This window comes from Dryobates pubescens, chromosome 21 (genome assembly GCF_014839835.1).
Source record: "Dryobates pubescens isolate bDryPub1 chromosome 21, bDryPub1.pri, whole genome shotgun sequence".
Lineage (NCBI taxonomy): Eukaryota > Metazoa > Chordata > Aves > Piciformes > Picidae > Dryobates > Dryobates pubescens.
Genome location: NC_071632.1, coordinates 1,299,287 through 1,305,286, shown reverse-complemented (window position 1 = coordinate 1,305,286; position 6,000 = coordinate 1,299,287).

Sequence of the window (6,000 nt, the reverse complement as noted above, 5' to 3'; positions counted from 1 at the left end):
AAAGGACCTTGAGAGATCATTCAGAACAAGCCCTCTGCCAGAGCAGGAGCACCCAGGACAGGGCACACAGGAACACATCCAGGTGGGGATGGAAAGGCTCCAGAGCAGGAGACTCCACAACCTCTCTGGGCAGCCTGCTCCAGGCTCCAGCACCCTCACAGGGACAAAGTTTTCCCTTCTGTTCCCCTGGCACCTCCTCTGCTCCAGCTTGCCCCCAGTGCCCCTTGTGCTGTCCTTGGCCATCCCTGAGCAGAGCCTGGCTCCAGCCCTGCACATCTTCATCCCCAGCCATGAGGGCAGCCCTCAGGCTCCTCTGCTTCAAGCTCCCAGCCCCAGCTCCCTCAGCCTGGCCTCCCAGGGAGATGTTCCACTGCCTGCAGCAGCTCTGTGCCTCTGTGCCGGACTCTCTCAAGCAGTTCTCTGAGGTCCTTCTTGACCTGGGAGGACAATATTCCAGATGTGGCCTCAACAGGGCAGAGCAGAGGGGGAGGAGAACCTCTCTGACCTACTGACCACAGCCCTTCTAATGCCCCCCAGGATGCCCTTGGCCTTCTTGGCCACAAGGGCACATTGCTGGCTCCTGGGCATCCTTCTGTCCACCAGGACCCCCAGATCCCCACAGCTCCTCTCCAACAGCTCAGTCCCCAGCCTCTACTGGTCCATGGGGTTGTTCTACCCCAGATGCCAAACTCTACCCTTGACCTTGTCGAATTTCCAGGTCATTGATGAATATGTTGAACAGCTCTGGACCCAGTCCCTGAGGGACTCCACTAGACACAGGCCTCCAACCAGACTCTCTCCTATTTACCACAACTCTCTGACTTCTTCCCTTCAGCCAGCTCCAGTCCACCTCACTCCCTGATCATCCAGACCACACTGACTCAGTTTAGCTGCAAGGGTGCAGTAGGAGATGGTGCCAGGTGCTTTCCTGAGATCAGGATAAACCACATCTGCACTACCATCACCTACCCACCTGCTTATGGCCTCATCAGAGGCTATCAGGCTGGCTGCAGGACTGTGCAAAGTAAGTTAGTCCTTGATATATATTTTTAAGAGAAGGAATTGTGAATGCTGTTTTGCAAGGCCCAGGTGGCAAAATTGTGCTCACTTCTGTACCATAAAGCTGAAATCCAGTAGAAACAACTGCCAAGAAACACTCCCTGGGTGATCAAGGAGCTGCAGATCACAACAGGCTTTTATTAGTCCTGCAAATGTAAGCTGGAAGAGGATGGGGTTGCTTTAATTACATCAAAGATGTGGACACAGAGGACTAAACTCAAGGGCATTGTTGACTCCAAACAAAGAAGTATAGATAAGTAAAGATATGAATGAATAAATTGAAGCTAAAATATACAGAGATATTGCCAGCTTTAGGGGAGCTTGTGAAAAACTTGTGAGAGCCATGCAGGCTTTGGTTTTTAGGTGGAGCTAGGAAAGGCATGGAATGAGGTTGGTTTGTGAGGATATCACAGGGCTGATGGTCCAGCCATGGCTGCACAGCTCAAAAGTTCATCTGCCCCAAAGAGTGTAGAAGGCTTGTGCATACAAAGCATTCCTGGGCTATACTTTGCTACCTGCTTCTTAAACCTGCAAGTGTGGAAAGAAGTTTTGGTTTTATAGAATCATAGAATCATCTGAGTTGGAAGGGACCTCCAGAGCTCATCCAGTCCAACACCCTGCACTCAGCAGGGACTTCCTCCCCTAGATCAGGTTGCCCAGAGTCCTCTCCAGCCTCACCTGGAATATCTCCAGCCATGGAGCCTCAGCCACCTCCCTGGGCAACCTGTGCCAGTGTTCCACCACCCTCCTGCTGCAGAACTTGTTCCTCACATCCAATCTCAATCTGCTCTGCTCTAGTTTGAAGCCATTGCCCCTGGTCCTGTCCCTGCAGGCCTTTGCAAACAGTCCCTCTACAGCCTTCTTGTAGCCCCTTCAGGTCCTGGCAGGCTGCTATTAGGTCTCCCTGGAGCCTTCTCCAGGCTGAACACCCCCAGCTCCCTCAGCCAGTCCTCATAGCAAAGGTTCTCCAACCCCATGAGCATTTTGTGGCCCTCCACTGGGCCCTCTCCATCAGGTCCAGGTTATTCTTGTTTTGGGTGTCACAGAGCTGCACACAGCACTGCAGGTGAGGTCTCCCCAGAGCACAGCAGAGCAGAGGGGCAGGATCCTCTCTCTCCAGCTCTGGCCACACTGCTTTGGATGCAGCCCAGGCTGCCCTTGGCCTTCTGTGCTGCAGTCTCACACTGCCTGCTCCTGGCCAGCTTCTCCCTCACCAGCACCCCCAAGTCCTTCTCCTCAGGGCTGCTTTCTGTCACCTCATCCCCCAGCCTGTATTGACAGTGAGGATTGTTCTGGCCCAGGCTCAGGAACCTATGCAGCCTCATGAGGTTCACCTGGGTTCACCTCTCCAGCCTGTCCAGGTCCCTCTGGATGCCATCCTGTCCCTCTGGGGTATAGACAGCACCACTCAGCTTGGTGCCATCTGCACACTGCTGCTGGTGCTTTGATCCTGCTGTCTTTAGCACTGATAAAACAGAGCAGGTCCCAGTACAGACCCCTAAGGGTCAGAACTTTTCACTGCTCTCCACCTGGACTTCATTCTGTCTGCACTGAAGAAAGCACCTGTGTGATTTTGGTGTCTGGCTGTGGTCAAGAGCAGGCTGAAATAAAGGTGCCTGGACTCTGCCTGGGCCACTGGACACATGCATCCAGGGGTGCCTCACTGGCACATACCTGCACTGAGTATTTTCCTGCAAATACTGTATTTTCTTTCCCAAGAATACAACACCAGGACATGAAGATCTGCCACACTTGTGTCCTGTGTCTGCCAGTGCCTAGAATCATCTTAACAGCTCATTAACCAGCAAGCAGATTTCCCAGCATAAGCCTCCATCCTCCAGGAAGTGATGTGTAATGATGGGGGCTGGAACAGAGCTCTGAGGTCATCAAGTCCAGCCCATGACCCAACACCACCACACCAACCAGGACACAGCACTCAGCCAAACCATGGCCACATCCACTCTTGCCTTAAACACCTCCTGGGACAGTGACTCCACCATCTCCCAGGGCAGCCCATGCCAGTGTCTGATTCCCTGTCCCTGAGGAAGTGCTTCCTAGCATCCAACCTAACCCTCCCCTGGCACAGCTCCAGGCCATGCCCTCTCCTCTTGTCACCAGGTGCCTGGGAGCAGAGCCTGACCCCCACCTGACTGCAGCTTCCCTTCAGGTAGTTGTAGAGTGTGGTAATCCTAGAATCATAGAATAAATAAGGCTGGGAAAGACCTCAGAGATCATCAAGTCCAGCCTGGCACCCACCACCTCCTGAGTACTAAACCATCTACTAAACCACCTGTGTCTCCCCAGCTTCTCTACCTTTCTGCGAACCTTGGACACGTCGCCCTTGACACACAGGCTGCTGGAGCAGAGTGCTGGCTGCCTGAGGTTTTTGTAAAGGCTTTGCTTTTGTTCTGCTTCATTTGTGACCTGCAGGGAGGCTCGTTCTGGCAATGGCAGGAGGGACAAGTTGGTCATAGCTCTCGTGTGCCGTGGCTGCCAGGGTGCATTCTCAGCGCCCTGGCTCCCGGGTGCGGCGCTAGAAGTGGTTGAATGGAGAGACAGAACGGCCATAGCCGGGAGAAGAATGGCCTTTAGTTCTCCTGCTGATAGCCTGATCTTCCTGCAGCTCCCTCCCAGAATCCCAGCCCCAAGAAGAGTGGCCTTCAGCACCCAGTAAGGGCTTGCCTTGTGCCAGCTCTGGGTTGTTTTTTTCTCGTGGAGAGAGGCAGTTTGAAGGGAAGTTAAGAGCTCAAAGCAGAGGATTGTTAGCGTTGAGGTTCAGAGGACTGGGGTGCAGTGGAAAATTGTTGTGGCTTAAGCTTTTCCCACAGCCCCAAAGACCAGAATGGAGCAGACTTAGGTTACAATAGAATAAACCAGGTTGGAAGAGACCTTCAAGATCATCTCGTCCAACCTATCAACCAATCCAACACCACCTAAACAACTAACCCATGGCACCAAGCACCCCAGCAAGTCTTCTCCTGAAAACCTCCAGTGATGGTGACTCCACCACCTCCCTGGGAGGCACATCCAATGGGCAATCACTATCTCTGTGTAGAACTTCTTCCTGACATCCAACCTAAACCTCCCCTGGCACAGCTTGAGACTGTGTCCTCTTGTTCTGCTGCTGGGTGCCTGGGAGAAGAGACCAACCCCCACCTGGTGTAGTGGTTTGAAAGGAAAGGCTCTGCTTTCCCTCCCCCACTGAGAAAGAGACCACGGCTAAACCCAGTCGGAGAAACGGCCACACCTGTCTACAACCTCCCTTCAGGGAGTTGTAGAGAGCAATGAGGTCTCCCCTGAGCCTCCTCTTCTGCAGGCTAAGCAACCCCAGCTCCCTCAGCCTCTCCTCACAGGGCTGTGCTCCAGACCCCTCCCCAACTTTGTTGCCCTTCTCTGGACACCTTCCAGCAACTCAACCTCCTTCCTAAACTGAGGAGCCCAGAACTGGACACAGGACTCAAGGTGTGGCCTAAGCAGTGCTGAGCACAGGGCACAAGGACTTCCCTGCTCCTGCTGGCCACACTGTTCCTGATGCAGGCCAGGATGCCATTGGCCCTCCTGGCTGCCTAGGCACACTGCAGGCTCCTGTTCAGCTGCTGTCAACCAGTACCCCCAGGTCCCTCTCTGCCTGGCTGCTCTCAGCCACTCTGACCCCAGCCTGTAGCACTGCCTGGGGTCGCTGTGGCCAATGTGCAGCCCCTGGCACTTGGATGTGTTCAGTCTCCTGCCCTTGGCCTCTGCCCATCTGCCCAGCCTGGCAAGGTCCTTCTGCAGAGCCTCTCTGCCCTCCAGCAGACCAACTCCTGCCCCCAGCTTGGTGTCATCTGCAAATTTACTGCTGATGGACTCAAGGCCCTCCTCCAGACCATCAATAAAGATGTTAAAGAGCATAATTTGCCTCCACACTCTCCTTTTCCTGGTAGGGGAAGGAAATTGGGCAGGAGGAGAAGCGAGGGAAAATCTACCAAAGAACAGTCCTGAATCCACCTGGGAGTAAAAAGGTAAGATTTACAAAATATAGAAGACATTGGAGTGAAAGGAAGGTTGCAAAGGTGTAAGGGAGAAGGGTAAATTAAATATATACAAACCCAGGTGCAGCTGGCAAAGGATCCTGTAGATGCAGGATGGATTCTCTTTGGATGCAGTTCCCTGAGGGGTCTGGAATAGTGTGGAACAGGCCCCAGCCACAGGGTCAAGCAGCTGGCAGCAGCAGCAGAAGGGTGTCAGCAAAGCAAGGGCAGGAGGAGAGACTGAGGCAGGAAATGGCTTCCTCTTCAATAGGGTTGTGGAGGGGAAGTGGGAGTGGAATGCTTTGGCCTGGGTACCCCTGCCCTGGGAGGGGGGACAGGTCTCTCTGCCCACCTGGGTTATGTTTCTTTGTCCACCTGAGGCTAGGTTCCTTTCAGCCCACCTCCCTCCTGGGCTGGGCTTAACCTAGCACAGAAATATACATATATACACTGTTAGGTGGCCTAAAGCTAGTCTAGTAACTATGCTACAGCAAAAGCAGTTTACTGCCCAGCACAGCAAAAGGATAAGATGGAATGGTGCACAGTGGAGCACAGTCTGGTCTTCACAGAGTTGTCAGGGCTGGAAGGGACCTCAAGGTTCAGCCAGTCCCAACCCCCTGCCATGGCCAGGGACACCTCACACTCCAGCAGGTTGCTCACAGCCACCTCCAGCCTGGCTGCAAACACCTCCAGGCAGGAGGCTTCCACCACCTCCCTGGGCAGCCTGTGCCAGGCTCTCACCGCCCTCATGGGCAACAACTTCTTCTTGACATATCTGAATCTCCCCTCCCCTAGCTTGGATCCATTCTTCCCACTCCTATCCCTCCCTGACACACTCAAAAGTCCCTCCCCAGCTTTCTTGGAGCCCCCTGCAGATCCTGGAAGGCCACAATTAGGTCTCCTGGGAGCCTTCTCCTCTCCAGCCTGCACA